The sequence below is a fragment of the Cryptotermes secundus genome, unplaced genomic scaffold, assembly GCF_002891405.2.
Source record: "Cryptotermes secundus unplaced genomic scaffold, Csec_1.0 scaffold1406, whole genome shotgun sequence".
In the NCBI taxonomy this organism is placed as follows: Eukaryota; Metazoa; Arthropoda; class Insecta; order Blattodea; family Kalotermitidae; genus Cryptotermes; species Cryptotermes secundus.
In genome coordinates this window covers 143119-161210 of record NW_019721015.1, presented here as the reverse complement: position 1 = coordinate 161210, position 18092 = coordinate 143119, and the positions used below count along the sequence as shown (strand labels likewise).

At 46.0% G+C, this 18092-nt stretch overlaps 1 protein-coding gene across 4 annotated transcripts in view; it reads left to right on the top strand.

The window, feature by feature from the left end:
* The window catches only part of LOC111875297 (ecotropic viral integration site 5 ortholog), a 118875-nt gene that overhangs the window by 17860 nt on the left and 82923 nt on the right, over positions 1–18092 (top strand). The window contains exon 1 of one of the 4 annotated variants that reach the window (XM_023871417.2): positions 16450–16469. The exons of the other annotated variants lie outside the window; for them this stretch is intronic. The gene's annotated coding sequence lies outside the window, so the exon portion shown is untranslated. Of the gene's footprint in view, positions 1–16449; positions 16470–18092 lie in introns of those variants that run through there. 4 annotated transcript variants of the gene reach the window in all.

Here is an 18092-nt window from a genome sequence, read left to right as displayed (position 1 = left end):
TGATAGGTGAGGGTGATTGTGGAGAAATTGGTGGAATGAAGATTGGCAGGGGAAACCGAAGTACTCTGAGAAAACCTGCCCCAGTTCCACTTTGTCCACCACAAATCCCACTTGACCAGACCCGGGATTGAACCCGGGCCGCCGCGGTGGAAAGCCAGCGACTAACCGCTTGAGCTATGGCGCGGCCTAGGCAGTATGTTCCTTCGAAACGTCTGTACACCACCACGCTGAACATCATCACATCCCAAAAGATGAACTCTTTTAACCGTTAGGTCTTCAAGTGAAGCTTTTTCCAAGCAAAATTTGGCTCCTGTCTATGTCTTACTCACAGTGCATATGCAACGTAGCGCAAGTCTTGTGTTGTGACTCCCCTAATATTACGAAGAACGCGGTATAAATCAGGATCTTCCTTGGTTAAAAATACTTGTGATAAAAGCATCAGGCAGCGCGGTCGACTGCCTTGTACGTCATCTCCCTCAGCAAGCAGCTCTGTTGGAAATTCGCCTATTCATGTCTCTTTTTTACTCTTGAGGAAGCAGTCGGGATAGCTCACTCGGTATAGCGACGGCTTGAACGACCGGGGTTTGATACCCGGCAGGATTAACAATTTTCTCTTCACTACAGCGTCCAGACCGGTTCTAGAGTCACCTAGCCTCCTGTCCAATGAGTTCCGTAGCCATTTTCTCCAGGGGTAAAGCGGCAGGGGCGTCAAGCTAATCACTCACCTCCATCTTTTGCCAAGGTCAAGAATGGTAGAGCTATACCTCCACTGTACCCATACATCTTCATGGCATAGTGGTGAATTAATTAAGCACAGGGACAGCTTTTTTTTTTTTCCTTGGCACTACAGCCCCACTGGGCCTAGGCCTACCTCCATGAACTTCTCCGTTCACTTCGGTTTTTCTAGATCTTACGCATTCGGTAGGACTCCTTGGGCGGGTGATCAGCTCATCGCAATGCCTCTACCTGTACACAAACGCAGAAAAACACACACACACAACATGCCCTGAGTGGGATTCGAACCCACGATCCCGGTTTCCAAGCGAGCGAAGACAGTACATGCCTTAGACCCATCGGCTACCGGCGCTTTACCTTCCCCCCCCCCCTTGGCACTACAGCCCCAGTGGGCCTAGGCCTACCTCCATGAACTTCTCCGTTCACTTCGGTTTTTCTAGATCTTACACATACGGTAGGACTCCTTGGGCGGCTGATCAGTTCGTCGGAAGGCCTTTAGCTGTAGACAAACACAGAAAAACGCACACAAACATCCATGCCCGGAGTGGGATTCGAACCCACGATCCCGGTTTCCAAGCGAGCGAAAACAGTACATGCCTTAGACGTCTCGGCTACCGTGACCGGCGCTTTACCTTTTACCTTACCTTATTCTTGGGGATATTTGTAATTAAATACGTTTTCCTGTTTCGAAACATACCGTATTTACGCATGTATAGGCCGCACATTTTTTGCCAAAAATTCAAGAGGAAAACTGGTGTGCGGCTTATATTCGAAATATTCGAAATCACACGTCATTTAAAAAAATTATATTCATAATTAGTAGTACAGGGTGTAATACTCCTGAAATAATATTCCAAGAAAATTATTTTTTCTATAATTTCTGTCTGAAAATTGTGCTGCGGCCTATACACGCACGCGGCCTATACATGCGTAAATACGGTACGTCGGCATGTTAACAAATGGTACACATGGGATAGCTCAGTCGGTGAATTGGGGTTCGATTCTCGGCAGGTGCAAGACATTTTTCTCATCTTCTCAGCGCCCTTACCGGCTTTTAGGCCCACCCAACCTCCTGTCCAATGGGCACCGGGGGCTCATATCCCTGGGATAAAGCTGCAAAGCGTGAAGCTGATCACTGATATCCATTCAGTGCCAAGGATATAAAGAGTGCTGGAGCGATACATCCACTCCGCCATACGTCTTCATGGCGTAGTGCTTAATTAATTAAATGCAGGGACAAATTTACAATTTTCGCGCGTTCGCAAGATTTCTTGCTTATCTCGAAAACCGTTAGACTTAAGGAGGAAGGCTGAAGATAAAAAGGTGAAGTCCTTGTGCTTAATTAAGTAAGCACCATGATAATTAGACATGTGAGGGAGTGGAGGTATAGCTTTACCGCGGCACTAGGTGGAGGTGAACTGTGAGCTTCACGCCCCAGCCACTTTACCCCTGGGAAAGAGCAGTCGGTATCCAGTGTGTATGGGTAGGCTCCTGAGCCATTTGGATGCTGTAGAGTAGAATAAAATCTCTTGCCCCTGCCTGGAATTGAATCACGGCTGTCCAGCCCGTAGCTCGTCGCTATATCGACTGCGCTATCCCGGCTTATAAGGAACGCGTATTGGACGTGAGAGCTTGCGTAATTTTTCTCTGCAACGGTCGTGTTAACGTTTTTCGCTCCAGTAAAAATTTAGGTAGTTATATTCAATATGTGCCCAGAAATGCGCGTAGGTTTTCTTGCAAAGAGCGTTATTAAAGTTGTCGTATTATGATCAAAGCTGGAATGTGTGGACCGATCTTAGCAGAACTCTTCAGCATGCATAGTTCATGAAAATCCTTGTATTGGTTCTTGAGTTGTTACATGATGGACAGACAGACATGACGGAACCAAATGGTACGAAAGAGTTCTTCTGTCATATGTGACATAACGCTGTATATTCCGGAGAAAATGAACAGACGTTTCAAAGGAACATTTCGCGTCCATCTTCAGGGTTGAAGAATATGCCAAGCAAGAAACCAGCGCGAAACAGGCTGCAAGCAGCGGGGACAGTATTGCAGCTCTTCATTTTGAATGCTTCAAATGCTTGGAAAACAAACGCATTATGACTCACAGAGTAGGTTAATGTGTGGGCGGGACGGGTTACTTGGGTAAGGACGCCTACAGCGTACACCTACCTGCGAACCTAAAAGTCACACTAGCTATTAGAAAGGGAGCGCGCTATTGTTTTTACTCTTGCCAGATGGGGATGTTCCGAAGTGACCTCTGAGTAGGAAGCCTCGCGAGAAAAATCGAACCATACTTTCAAAAATGAAAACTAAATATTGCGCATTTTTGCTCAAAAGTAAGAACTGAGGAGCCAGAGAAACATCCGTTGCTAGCGAACGGCTCTGAAACAGTATTCATTTATAGGCAACGGCCACGAAACAAACAGCGAAACAACATTCACTGCTAGGCAACGGCTCGTTAAGCACGTTCCCGCTGTAACGGATACGCATAGGCCGCGCCATAGCTCAAGCGGTTGTATGTACGTATATGTAAGGGGTGGGCCATAAAAACCGGCCCACGTACTGCGATCTTCAATGGTTATTGTGCTTCCCCATGGAGTAGCCCTTTATTAATCCTACACTTTTAATAAAGTGACCCTGCTTATGGGGGCGTCATAAAAGACACTTGGTTCCATAAAAAACTGACCCAAGTGACGAAATTTTAAATAAGCTATAGCCTCACAATCACAAAGGATGTGTTGCTCAAGCGGTTAGTCGCTGGCTTCCCACCGCGGCTGCCCGGGTTTGATCCCGGGTCTTGTCAAGTGAGATTTGTGGTGGACAAAGTGGCAATGGGGCGGGTTTTCTCCGAGTACTTCGGTTTCCCCTGCCAATCTTCATTCCACCAAATTCTCCATCATCATAATCACCCGGGGCAGGCTACAACAGGCCAATCAGTGGCCGGATGGACTCCACCCCCCACTAAGCGAATAAAAAAACGGATACGCATTCAACAATAGAGGAACTTTTGGAAACGGGTTGTTCTACGGTGGTCCGTGCCGAGGGGTTATAAGTAGGACAACTGGAGAAAGAATACGCAGAAAATATAAGAAGCTTAAACTTGGCGGTGGTTAAATTTACGACCGTTCAAGTGACTAAGCTGCCGTTTTGTCATAATATACGTAAGATAGGCATGATCGGATTTGCAAAACATGGAATGACAGAGGACTTTTATGCACAAGGAAGAATTCTCAATAACACGCTGTAAGTGCGACATGTACTCTTGACGAAAGGCCAAGCCTTTTCATAAGAGATACCCATCTTCTCGTCAGAGAGGCTGTTACATGAGGACTGTGACCGCAGTGGTGCAGTTAAAAGAACTCTGGTCGTGCCTCAAGGAACTTGACGCCAAGACGAACTGCCCATCGTAAAGTAACTTTGACTTCGACTTCGAAAAATACGCATTTCGAAGGGAGCCACCGTTCAGAAAGGACTTGAGCACGGAAACAGAGGATAACCATCGTTAGAAGTCGTTACCAGGAAACATCTAGTGATGACATTGCATGATGGAAAAGACCTAGCGTGTGCTGTAGTGATTTGTAGAAGTATGGAAATCAGCAATAGTGTTATAGTTATTTGTGGTTACGACCTCTGAGTGGTCAGTGGATCCAAATATACAAAACCCCGTCTATAATCACCCTTACACGCGACGATATGTAAACTGTAGGATTTTAGGCTCTCACAGCAGCGGTTACGAAGAGTTTTGACCTCTGGGATATAGCGCCATATAGTCAGTTGAAAGTCAACCGACGTTTCGGAGGAACAAGTCTCAATCTTCAGGGTTGAAGAGTACGCCAAGCAAGAAACCAGCATGAAGCAGGCATTACTTACTGAAGGTAGAGATATGTTCTTCTAAAAGGTCGGTGCACTTGCAACGGACTGGGTTGTGAGGCTGTGTAGTTCGGAGAGTCCGACGTTTCGGATGAAAATGTCGCCTCCATCTTGAGGGTAGAAGAGTAAGCTAAGCAGAAGTAAGCGGCAATCTAAGCCGTCAGATCCAATGTAATATTTCGACTGAAAATGTTTTATATCAGAAGACATAACATTAAGGTAAAGCTATCCCTGTAACAGGCCGTGGTGGTCGGTAGGGTTGTGAGACGTCGAGGCACCCACATTTTTAGACACTCGGCTCACAGATGGCGGTGAGGTTGTCATCCTTTCGCGCCGGCCGCCCATAACCCCCAGGAAGATTCCTGGTACTTATTTCTGTTAGAGGATGAGCCTACCCAAGGGGCATGGTTGCGGCTGGAACGATAGATCAGCTGAAAATCCAATGATCTCGTCGGGAATCGAACAAAACATCTTTAAGGGTACGTTATACCAGGAGTGGGCAGCCTTGCAGGAATAACGTCCTGTATGTTGAACGAGATCTCCCGTATGGGATTTTTGGTTCCCATCCTGTTTATAAGGGGCACGCGGTATCGTAGTTGGTTGAGGTACTATGTTACAAGCCGGAAGGTCGGTGGTTCGAATTCCGATGAGTCATTGTATTTTTTTTTTTAGTTTGCCTAATTCTTCCAGCCACACTATGGCCCTGGGATCGACTCAGCCTCTAACAGAAATGAGTATCAAGAATATTCCTGGGGGGAAAGGGTAGTCGGCGCGTAAGGCTGACAACCTTACTGCCATCTGTGAGCCGATTGTCTAGAAAATGTGGGAACCTCAACATCTCACAAACCTATGGGCTTCCACGGCCTGTTACAGGAATACCTTTACTTTTTACTTTTACCCCGTTTGTAGTAATCACATGACAGTATTTTACAATCTTTTTCAGTTCTGAAAAACTTCCATTAGCGATTAATGTAATATTAAAATATGCTTAACTGGGAAGAAAGTATTGGAAGAAGAGCAGTTACTACTGTGTAACTGCATTTCTTTTTGACAAAATGATATATGGGACAAAAAACGCCTAAGGTCGAGAATAATCGTACAACATTTTACACAAAATCTGCGTTTTCGTGGATATTTCCATTTTGTTCATTCCAGTATTTATTAACTGCCTTCGATTACATTACAGTTTTCTGTATTATGCATGAGAAATTATTGTGACGCACATGCCCATTGCTAGGTAACGGACCAATAAACACGCATTTTTGACAACAGAAGACGTTGTTTTCCTTGAGGTCCGTGGCGAAGAATTATAGGAGGGTACAATCAGAAGAATTGCAGGAGTACAATAGAAGCCAGATTGGAGAGAGATCAAATCAAAACTGATGAAGTTCGGCTGGAGAGTTATTGTAAGTTATCGTAATTGATTGTGATTGCGAGCGATTGTAAAGAAGGTGTCAATAATTCCAATCATCTAATAAAAAACCCGGTTATTATTAGTCACGAAGCCATAAGTACGTTATATTATGTTGTCGAGAGACAGTCTTGTTGCTGACGGACGTAATTTTCCCACACCAGTGCGACGTAATGGCAAAACCTTGTGACGTGCCGACAGCATATCAATTGGTGTGTAATGGCTAAATGAAGAGATGGTTCATACATCGTGAGCGAACGGAAGGCAATTGTTTGGATCTATGTAACAGTTGCTAATAAATTCCATGAAATTATTGCGAAATACAGTTACTTAGGAACGACAATGACGAACAAGTTGTCGGTGTGTTTAATTAATTAATTACTCATCACGCCTTAGAAGACGCATGGGAACAGTGGATGTGTAGGGCAGCTACTGCACTAGACGAAGGTGAGTGATCAGTGAGTTTTTCTTATGAGGCTTGCAGTAGCTAGACTTTCGTAGCATCGAATGGCAAAAGTAAACTTCTCCCTGTGCTTAACTAATTAAGCAATACGCCATGAAGACTTATGGGGTGGTGGATGTATAGACCCACGTCTTCTTGACTTCGGCACGAGTTGGAGGTGAGTGGTCAGCTTCTCGCCCCGGCCAATGTATACCCCTTGGGAAAGAGCCCCGGTACCCATTAGGAGGCTAGGTGGGCCCCGGAGCCGGTCTGGACGACATGGAGAAGGGAAAATTCTTGACCCTACTGGACTCGAACTCCGACCTCTGCGTCGTTCAGCCCGTAAGCAATCGCTATACTGACTGCGCTATCCCAGCTCCCATATATTTATATATATATATATATATAACTTGTATATAATACCGGTATTTCTTAACCGATGGGTCTTAACGGTTGGCTGGGCGGAACACGTATTTATTATTATTATTAATTTTATGGTGGTATCAGTAACTCAGACTGTGTAGCGTCAAATTGTAGGATAGTCTATGAGCAATGGATTGGAAAGGATTTAGGCGGAACCGATCGTGGTCTAATCGGGTATTATTTGCCCCGAAGGGAATGAGAAAACCATGAAACCCCTCAGTCAGTAAACCGGTGTTCTGTTCCATCCGAGATTATAACCGAGGACCTCCCAAATACAAAAGTGAAACGTTATCGCTCTAGGAGTCTGCACGGTACGTGAGGTCCCGACAGTAAGAACTTTCGTACAAGATTAATATGATAGGAGAATGCTCCTGGAAGCTTTGTTCTTGCTATCGTGGATATCTCTGTGAACTGTTTAGAAATTCCATTCATAACTTTTACTTTTCGCCAAGTATAATTAGAATGATGAAGTCAAAGAGTATGCGATTGACAGAGCATGTATTACGAATGAGGAAGAAGAGGAATGCAAAATAGGATATTGGTGGGAAAACCAGGAGGAAAGAGACCACTAGGAATACTGAGACGTAGGGGGTGGGTAATATTAAAATGGATCAGAGAGAAAGGATGGGGTGGTATGGACTGGGGCTCCTATGAACACGCTAATGAACCTTCGGATTCTATAAAATTTTGGGAAATTCTTGAGTGTCTGCACAACTGTCGGCTTCTCAAGAAGGTCTCAGCTCCATGGAGTTAATTGGTTACTTGGTTAGTTAGTTGTGTCTGCACCTATTTCGGGTGTGGAGTCCATCGTTCTTTTAAGGTTGAAGTCGTTCAGCAGGGGGAAAAAAAGTATTCGGGAAATACTGAAGTGTACGCCTGCAGACTCAACATCGATCCCACGTTTGCTTTGGGTGTGAAACTTGGTCCCACTTAAGAGAAAAACAAAGATAAAGCAATANGAGGAAAATGTAACGACATGCGTCATCATGTATACGAGTATATTTACGTTTCGTCCAGCATCAAATAGGACATGGCAATGTACGTGCGTGAAACTAAAAGTTAATGCAACATTTTCATGGAAAACCATACACAAAGGCAATCACCAGCTTCACGGAATAGGTGGAAGGATAATGTTATTGATCTGAAATTGATTCTTTGAGTATTTAAGATGCCCATTATAAACTACTTGATATGGAAGAAACCTGTAAGGCAAAAAAAAACGTAAAGTTGTCCCTGTGCTTAACTAATTAAGCATTATGCCATGAAGGCGTATGGGGAAATTAATGTATACATCCACGTTATCTTGACCTCGATACTAGTTGGAGGTGAGTGGTCAGCTGCACGCTTCGGCCCCTTTACCCCCGGGGAAAGAGCCACCCATATTCATTGGACAGGCGGCTGGGTGGGCCCCAGAGCCAGTCAGCACGACATGGAGAAAAGAAAATTCTTGACCTTAACAGGACTCGAATTTCGACTCCTGAGTCGCCCAGCGTGTAGCCATTCGCTATACCGACTGCGCTATCCCGGTTCCCGGAAGAAATATACAGAAGACCTATTTAAATGGACCTTTTTTGTGCCATCATTTGCCTGGGGGGACTGAGGGAACTCAAGAAATTTCTCTTGTCAGGTTAGCCAGGCCGAGAATCGAAACTGTAATCTCCTGAGTACGAAGCAGGATAGCAGCCTCTCGAACTATGCTGTGTAGATGTGAGGTGGCCCTGAGTAGGGCTCAGTGGCAGGCTTTTGTATTGACGGTGTTCAACTGTAGGATTCCATAGTGACAATGAATTCCTGACAGTTGGGTAAAAGGCACGCTATTTCTCTTCGAGGCCGTAACAGGTACCAGTTGTGGATCGTGACCTCCACGCAATGTGTGATTCAGTATAACCGGAGTGGGCCAGCCATGCTGACTCAGTGCGGTGTTGCCAACCAGCCGTATCCCCCACCCTAGAAACCATGCATTGTTCACTTTGAAGGTGCTTCAGTTGCGAAAAATAATTGTGCTGCATTGTAAGTCTACTTTCTTTATGTTGCATGATTTGTCAGTTCCGTGTCTCAGTGTCTGGCCACTTACAGGACCGTTGGTTAGCATTTGGTCCGTGAACAATTCGTCCCACATTCTTATAGCTCAGTCTGTATAACGACTAGGCCACGGATTGAACGACCAAGGAATCGGGATTCGATTCCCGTGAGGAGCTAGAGATCTTTCTGTATTCCACAGCGTCCACACCGACTCTGGGGCCGACCCAGCCTCCTGTCCAATGGGTACCAGGGCTCCTTCCCCTGGAGTAAAGCTGTCGGAGCGTGAAGCTGACCACTTACCTCCGCCTGGTGCCGAGATCAAGAATGGTGGAGCTGTACCTCTACTCCCCATACGTCTTCATGACGTAATGGTTAATTAATTAAACACATGGGAAACTTTACTTTTTTCTGACTACAACGTCCAGACAGGCTCTGGGCCCCACCCAGCCTCCTATCCAGTGGGTATCGGGGGTTCTTTCCCCGGAGAAAAAGCAGGCGGGGCGTGAAGGTGACCACTCACCTTCTAGTGCCGAGTTTAAGTGAACTTCACCCTTTTTCCCTAAGCAGGCATTTCGCCCACTGTTCAACGTTCAGAATCACATGGCTTTTATTTTAGTTCCAGTTCTTTTTGCGTCCACAGACATTTCGTCAAATATAGTTACGTGAAAAATTTGTGTTCATTGTGCTTACTTCACATCGACTTTGCATTGTTGGCAAGGTGGAGAGATATCTTGCAACACTAACAAGGAAATAGTGAATAGCTGTTGATCTCTGCAGTGTTGTCTGTTATATTGTTGCTATTGGTGAAGAAACATAATTTGTTACTGTATAATTGGTGATTATTTAAATTATACAGGAGACCTAAACTGGGCAGAATTACGGGACGTACGAAGGACAGTCGTAGGGCACAAATGGAAGTAAAACATCTATAATGGACGTAATAAAAACTCCGTGATTTTAGTCCGCAAGCGAAATATACCGACCGAGCGACCGCCTCATGTCGGCGAAGTTTAGTGCCAACTTTTGCGGGTATAGGGTGTCGCGTGGTCAGCACAAAGAATCCCCACGGCCGTTAATTTCGGTTTTCTAGACCGGTGTATGGACGTAATAGGTTTTCTATGTAGTATATCACTAGGTAGCAGCGCAGTCCAGCTTCATGACAGTCTAGGGAGTAGACGCGCATGCACATGCTCAGAGGCTGGTTTTAGTAGATAAAATGGCGACCGTGCTTGTAATTGTAATACCAAAGAGCGGCGTTCTCTGTGTGTGTGTGTGTGTGTGTGTGTGTGTGTTTTTTTTTTTTTTGCGGACAAAAGGACCCAATGCAAAGGATATTCATAAAGAAATGTTTCCTGTTTACGGTGGGAAGTGTTTGTCGCATAAAGCGGTTCACAACTGGGTCGAGAAATTCTTTCAAGGACGTTCGAAAGTTGCAGATGATGCCCAACCAGGTGCAGAAGTGACTGAGACAACAGTCAAAAGACTTCTATACCGCGGGTTTTGACGCTGTGGTAAAGATTTGGGACAGTTGTATCAATGTTGATGGAGGATATGTCGAGAAATAAATGTTTTTTTCCAGGTTCGAATATCACATTTTTTTATGTTGTATATCCATTTGTGACCTACTTACTGACTCTCCCTCATATGTTAATATGCAGAATGGGTTGGCATGTGTTAATAAAGTAAAGCTGTCCCTATGCTTAATTGAGCGCTACGCTATGAAAAATGCATGGAAGGAGTGGAAGTATAATCTCCACGCATTCATAACGTCGGAATTAGATGGAAGTGTGCGGTCAATTTCACGCTTCTATTGCTTCGAACCCCTCACCCCCCCGGAAAGGGGGGCTCAGTGGCTTCCAACGCCGTTCTGGCCGCATCGCAGATTCCCCAACCTGGAGGGGCAGGACGTGATTTTGGGGTCACCTTCCTCTAGAGAGATAGCCTCCATCACAGCAATCGAGAGTCTTCTCAGCCCCGGTTTCCTGTAACAGTGAGTAGGAGCACATTGCCAGCCAGTGGCAACCGGACCAGCTGAACCTCAGACTTAGAAAAGGCGATCTCCCTTACATCATCGTTTCTCAGTGAGACTAAAGACCGACTCTGCCGGAGGTCTGGCCGTTGCGGAGAAGAGAAATACATTGTCACGTATTTGAGAATGTGTAACCATAGACGGGGTTTCGGGTTGGTGAATCTATATTTGTTGAGCACTTATACCTCACGACTCAAAACTACAAGCAATTAACAGCGCCACCGCTAATCACCACAGCACCCGCTAAGCCTTTTCCCAGTCTGCTGTGTCTTCACCAGCCGTTCCCTGGCAACGACTTCTAACAGTAGAGATTATTCAGCTTCCCGCGCTCACGTTCAGAACTGTTTGCCAGTTATTTTAAATGAACTGGATCACTGTCTTCTCAGCCTCCCTTGGAGAGCTCAGCTGCACTCAGCACTTTTCTTCACGACTGAACTGCCAACTCTCAGCTCCTTTTAGAACCACTTTGTACGGACCGAATAGAAAGCATCGTTCCCGACAATTCTTCTATTTTTTGCGTATTTTTTGCCACGTGAACGTGTTTACTGAGCCGTTGCCTAGCAATGAACGTCTCCTCTGGCTCCACTATTTCGGCTTGCAGGTGCCATATCACAATATCATGCCTCTGCCAAGAATTGAAACCCGGTTCCTCTGTTATGCAGCTATGACTTATTCGCTGCGCTGACGTCATTCTGATTCACACGCCAGGGATGGTACAGGACTGTTTGCGGTGTCCGGATCCAGGCATTTGTAACGACGGTACATGAGCTGCGAACTGTGACACACACTGAGGGCACCCTTTCGTATGGGACTTGGTCGGTCTGGGGCTCAGGTCAAACTGTTATCCGATTAAGTGTACAGCTGGATGGATCCGCGGCTGTAATGAGACGAAATTGTCACAGTTCAGGGTTACGAAATGCGTGTGGCTGTACCCGATGGTCGGTGACGGCAAAGCGGGCACATAATGTACGGCAGGAACTTTATCGTTAGAGCGACATGTGGCAGGCATAACGTTGAACGGAGAACAGTTATTGCAGCATGATGAAGGCAGAGATGGTGCAAACAGAATAATACAGGCGACCACACGATTGTTATGTTGTCGTGTGTGCGCGGACCTGAAAATGAGCTAGAATGTTCACATTCACCGGGCGCCGGCCTTCTTCCTTTGACGGATTAAGCAGTCTGACCTGTTCCCATTCAGAATTAATAAGAAACAATAAATATTACAGGTAATTGGTAGGACTATTGGACGGGGGAGCTCCCGTCCCGTCGTAACGCCTCTGCGTACATAAGACAGCACAAACAGAAAGAACGCAGGCATACAAACATACAACCAACCAGCCAAACGGAGTAAACCCTCGCCATCCGGGTTCGGGGGGTTGTGCGGAGGTCTGGTAGCCGTCCCACAGAAAACTTCACTAACTCATAAGCTTCAAAGAAGTGGAATTCATAGAAGTGGGAACAGCTCATTGGCCTAATATTTGAAAGGTAAGGTGGGGGAGGAGAGGAGAAAGACAAGAATATTGTGACATGTGGGCCGTTTCTAGGAAACTAATGGGCAAACATGATGTCACGGAGAGGCCGGTTCCTGGAAACCAACTGATTACGAAACACGGTTTCCATGGATATGGAAACTGAAAATTGTGAGCACTTAGAAAACCAAACCGTCACTTGGGAATTAAAACATGGTTTCCGTGACAACAGAACAGAGGAACTGTAAGACATGGTGACTTCTATCCCGGCTGCGTGGCAATTGTAAAAAGAGTTGATTCGTGCATTCAGAAGTAAAAAAAAAAGTTGAACCCGTGTGGAGGCGGAGTCGAGTACCTCAACCGTGACCCTGCGAGTAGTAGGAGGCGATGAAAAGAGAAGTCTCAAATCTGAGACAGTAAAATATGGCCGCGACTCCCTAGGGACTCGGACCCGAGAAGGACTGCGCTGGCAAGGGCCAGGAGCATAAACAAAAGACAGACCCGTCCTCGTCAGAGAGGGCGCACCATAAAAACAAGACCGTAACTGTCAATCAGTAATAAACTGGGGCTCGACACCGAGACTGACTGACTGATTGACCGTCAGTCGCAATGTGACTTTGACTTTGATTGAGAAGTAAATCCCGTGTGGAGGCGTGGTCGAATACCTCCACCGTAGCCCTGCGAGTCGTATGGGTGGGGGGGACGAAAAGGGAAGTCTCGAATCTGAGACTGTAAAATGTGGTCACGAGTCTCACGGTACTCGAACCCGTAAATGACTACGCTGGCCCCCGCGAGCAGCAATTGTAAACGCAGACCCGTCCTCTCGTCATAGAGAGCACCCCACATCAACAAACATGCAACTGTCTGACAGTAACAAAAATGTGGTCGTAAGCCCCAGATGGGTGCTTTATAAGTATTCCAAGACAGACTGGCCGACTGACCGTCGGTCGCAACATAAGACTCAGACTCAGAAGTACTAGAGACCAGTCCGAGATTTAGGCTGTAGTGAGAGAATTCGAGAGACTCAGGCTCAGAAGTACTAGAGACCAGTCCGAGATTTAGGCAGGAGTGAGAGAATTCGAGAGACTCAGACTCAGAAGTACTAGAGACCAGTCCGAGATTTAGGCTGTAGTGAGAGAATTCGAGAGACTCAGGCTCACAAGTACTAGAGACCAGTCCGAGATTTAGGTAGGAGTGAGAGAATTCGAGAGATTCAGATTCAGACAGGAGTCAGAGATTCAGCCGTAAATGGATGGAGAAGGCAGTTCAGTAGTTGAAGTGTTAACCAGGTAATATTCGTTATAAAGCAACGACAACCAAGCAGACGTTGAAGACTTCATTTTGTGTGTTACAGTGACAGCAGGAGCCGGGATAGCATAGTCGGTATAGCGACTGGCTACGAGCTGGTCGGCCGAGGGGTCGGAGTTCGAATCCCGGTAGGGTCAGAATTTTCTTTTCTCCACGTCGTCTAGACTGGCTTTAGGGCCCACCCAAGCCTCTTATCCAGTGGGTAGCGGGAGCTATTTCCCTGGGGCTAAAGCGGCCGGGACGTGAAGCTGACCACCTCCAAGTAGTGCTGAGGTCAAGCAAATGTGAATCTATACATCCACTCTACCATACGCCTTCATGACATAGTACTTAATTAGTTAAGCACAGGGACAACTTTACTTTTTTATAGTGAGAGTAATCTTTAGAGTGTTATGTATAGTTACGACTTCTGAGTGTCCAGTAAATCTGTTCATGTAATCCAGAACCCATTATTATTATTATTAGTCACGCTAACCAGGAATATATGACAGTATTATGCCTGGAGTGGGATTCGAACCGACAATCCCAGTATTTTAGTGGGCGAAGACATTTCATGCCGTACAACCCCACAGCCACTATGATCTGACCGCACACCAACCTGTGAGCTATTACAAATTCATGAATACCGAATATGAATAAAATTCTTGCAACCTTTCAGGCACTAATGAGGACATTACATACAGGCAGACGGGCGACCTTCCAAACACAACGCCTTCGTATTCGGGAGCGCTGGAAACATATAAATCCGTGAAAATCACGAGATCAGTTTCTTTCAGCTTCACAATACTTTCTCGTATGTACTACGTTATGTGACAAAGCGAAGAAAGCCTCTTTATTGCTGAGCTTGCCACAGAACTGCCATGAACAACCCAGGGTTTGAAGTAAGGTCTCTATATAGCTTGGGTTGAAATTTCTTTGTTTGTTTAAGAGAACGTTGGACATGTGAAACGTGTAATACGGTTTTCATTCGATCAGGTTAAAAAAAGGTAAAGGTATCCCTATAACAGGTCGTGGAGGCCCATAAGGTTGTGAGACGTCGAAGCTCCCACATTTTCTAGACAATCGGTTCACAGATGGTGGTGAGGTTGTCAGCCTTACGCGCCGGCCGCCTGTTACCCCCAGGAAAATGCCTGGTACTCTTTTTTGTTAGAGGCTGAATCGACCCCAGGCTCACAGTGTGGTTGGAAGGATTAAGTCAATTAAAAAATTCAGTGATCTCATCGGAAATCAAACCCTCGACCTTCCGGCTTGTAGCGTAGTGCCTCAACCGACTACGCTACAGCATGCCCCTCATTCGATGGGGTAGTTTAGAAATGGGTTTGTTACGGGGCTGGCGGCGTTTAAATTTCATTCGGGCGCTTTGAGACAGAAGGTTACGATGGGATGGGCATATAGCACGGAGGAGTGAAACGCAAACATATTCGGAAGTAGCAATTTTCGTATCGAAACTATACCACGGAGGCCCGAAGAGAACAATTATTTTCATTGATAAAGAATTCAAAGTTGCTTGTCAAGTTTTATTACTCACATGATCTTTTAATCACAGAGCTGAATTGAATTATGTAGATAGACATGTCAGAGGTGTGATGGTTATCACTAATTTTGGAACGGGGATAGCGACGGTCTAGGGTTGCACGGCCGGGGTTCGATTTCCGGTAGGGGGCAAGAGAGTTTTCTCTACTCCACAGCGTCTAGACCGGCTGTGGGGCCCATTAAGCCTTTTATCCATTGGGTACCGTGGGCCCTTGTGGGTAAAGCGCCCGGGACGTGAAGCTAACCCCTTACCGTCATCTGCTGCTGAGGTCAAGAATAGTGGAGCTGCACCGCTCTTCCTCCACACTTCTTCATGGCCTGGTTGTTAAGTGATTAAGCACAGGGACAACTTTACCTTTACCTTTGGCCCTAAAGGGATGCTTGGAAAATGTTTCTTGATATTGACTGATCTTGATGAGCTGGAAGTTGAAGAGGTTACGTGTTCGCATTTTGTTGTGTGCTTGAGGTTGCTCCACCGATATGGAAATCCAGTGTAGGCTGGAGTGAGGATGGCGTCATTAAGTTTCAATGCAATTACGGTTACAACCGTTTAGGCCGGTATTGCGTTTCGCCGGAATTGAATAAGGCAGTGTTTCTCAACTGCTGGGCCGCGGCCCTGTACCGTCCTCTCGTCTTATAGAAAAAATAATTTACCGGGCCACGGTCTGAGAGAAGTTGAGAACCACTGGGATAAGGAGCACAAGATGCCGAAGGCTGACGCTGTGCCTTATACAGGCCACGTGAATCTAGTTCAGTTCCACATATCTGGTTTTACTAAGCGCACGCCACCAGAACTGACAGTCGTTTAGGTGGGCATGAAGTCACCTTCCTTTTTATGAAATCTCAAGAGTTCGTTACCGTGTTAACAAGAGACCAGAACTGGCCCCTATTTTGAGTCTCTCAAATTCAGTTCATACATTCACACCGGGATAGCTCAGTTGGCATAGCGACGAGCTATGGGCTGGACGGCCGAGGGATGGGGTTTCGACTCCCAACAGTGGCATAAGATTCTTTATCTTTTTCACAGGTCCAGTCTGGCTCTGGGGCTCGCCTTTGCGTCCTGTCCAGTGTGTACAGGGGTATTTTCCCCTGGCGTTAAAGTGGTTGGAGCGTGAAGCTGAACACTCACCATAATTTAGTGCCGAGGTTAAGAATACGTGGAGCTATACCTTCACTCATCCATACGACTTCATGGCGTGATGCTTAATTAATGAAGCACAGGTACAAATTTTACAGTTGTTTGAGGCACTATGCTACAAGCCGGAAGGTCTCGGGTTCGTTTCCCGATGAGGTGATTGGATTTTTTTCAATTTACCTAAACCTTCCAGCCGCACTGGGGCCCTGGGGTCGACTCAGCCTTTGTCAGAAATGAGTAGCAGGAATCTTCCTGGGGGGTTAATGGCTGTCGGCGCGTAAGGCTGACAACTTTACCGCCATCTGTGAGTCGAGTGTCTAGAAAATGTGGGAGCCTCGACGTCTCACAACCCTGTGGACCTTCACGGTCTGTTTCAGTAATAGCTTTACCTTTTTTTAACCTTATTATACCCCTTGCACACTATTTCTGTCAGATTGTTTTTAATATTATTCTCCAAACTATGCAGATGTTTCCCAAATGGTCTTTGAGTTCTTCTGCCTGTTATGTTCCACTCCCACATACGTGCTACACGTCCCCATCTTGTCCATCTTTAGTGAATAAAGTTATGAAATTCATTACGTGAACACCATCCATCTGTTTGTCTGTCTTACCTCCAGATATTGTTCTTTGGTTCCAAACTTTCAGTCTGTGTGCTGCCCTTAGGATGAGACCAGGTTTCACACCCACACAGTGCCGAACATCGCAGCCGAATGAATAGCATTGCCTCGTATAGGGGAGTTTCAGGATTGAAAGCTCTGCCCGGAAACCGGTTGGCCTGACGTAGGTTTGTCCTGGCTTTCATGAGTCCCCCCAGGTAAATGCTACAATAATATCCAAGTTTTGGCCACAAACGTTTCCATTTACACGCTTTCCAGTTCAACGTTATGAGATCTGAGATACTGAAGGCGTCGCTAAATGAACCGCAAATGAATAAATAGGCATACTGTACGTAAAGTGTAGAGCGCGGATAGCGTAGTCTGTATAGCGACTGGCTACGGGCTGGTAGGGGCAAGAATTGTTACTTCTCCGCGTCGTCCAGACCGGCTGTGGGGCCCACCCAGCCTCCTATCCAATGGTTACCGGGGGCTCTTTCCGCGGGCGTAAAACCGCAAGGGCGTGAAACTGACCACTCACTTACAAGTAGTCCCAAGGTCAAGAAGACATGGGTCTGTACATCTACTCGCCCTTACGTCTTCATGGAGTGGTGCTTAATTAGTTAAGTACAGCTTTACCTTTACCTTTTTTTTTAATGGTTCTTCCAGCCCATTCAGGGCCCAGAGCTCTTTTTCAGTTCCGTAATCATTTTTCACAGACGGCAGGCCTCCATGGACGAGTGATCAGCCCGTCGCAAGGCCGCTACCTAAACACAGAACAACACAAACAGAATAAACATCCATGTCTTGAGTGGAATTCGAACCCACGATCCCAGCGTCCGAGCGAGCGAAGACAGTTTATGCCTTATACCGCGTGGCTACTGTGACCGGCTCCACTTACTTTTACTGTATGTAAATAGTAGGTGAAATCATAATTTTGTATATTTTAATCATTAGATTCTTAATTAGATGGAAAGATGAAAGATTCTGAACAGAAGAGCAGTTCTCCGGATCATTCCACAAATTGTACGTATCTGCTCTTGACGTCTCTACGAATGTATTCTTTTTATATTAGGATAAATGTGCCAAATTGGGTACCGTACTGTTTTTAAGGCC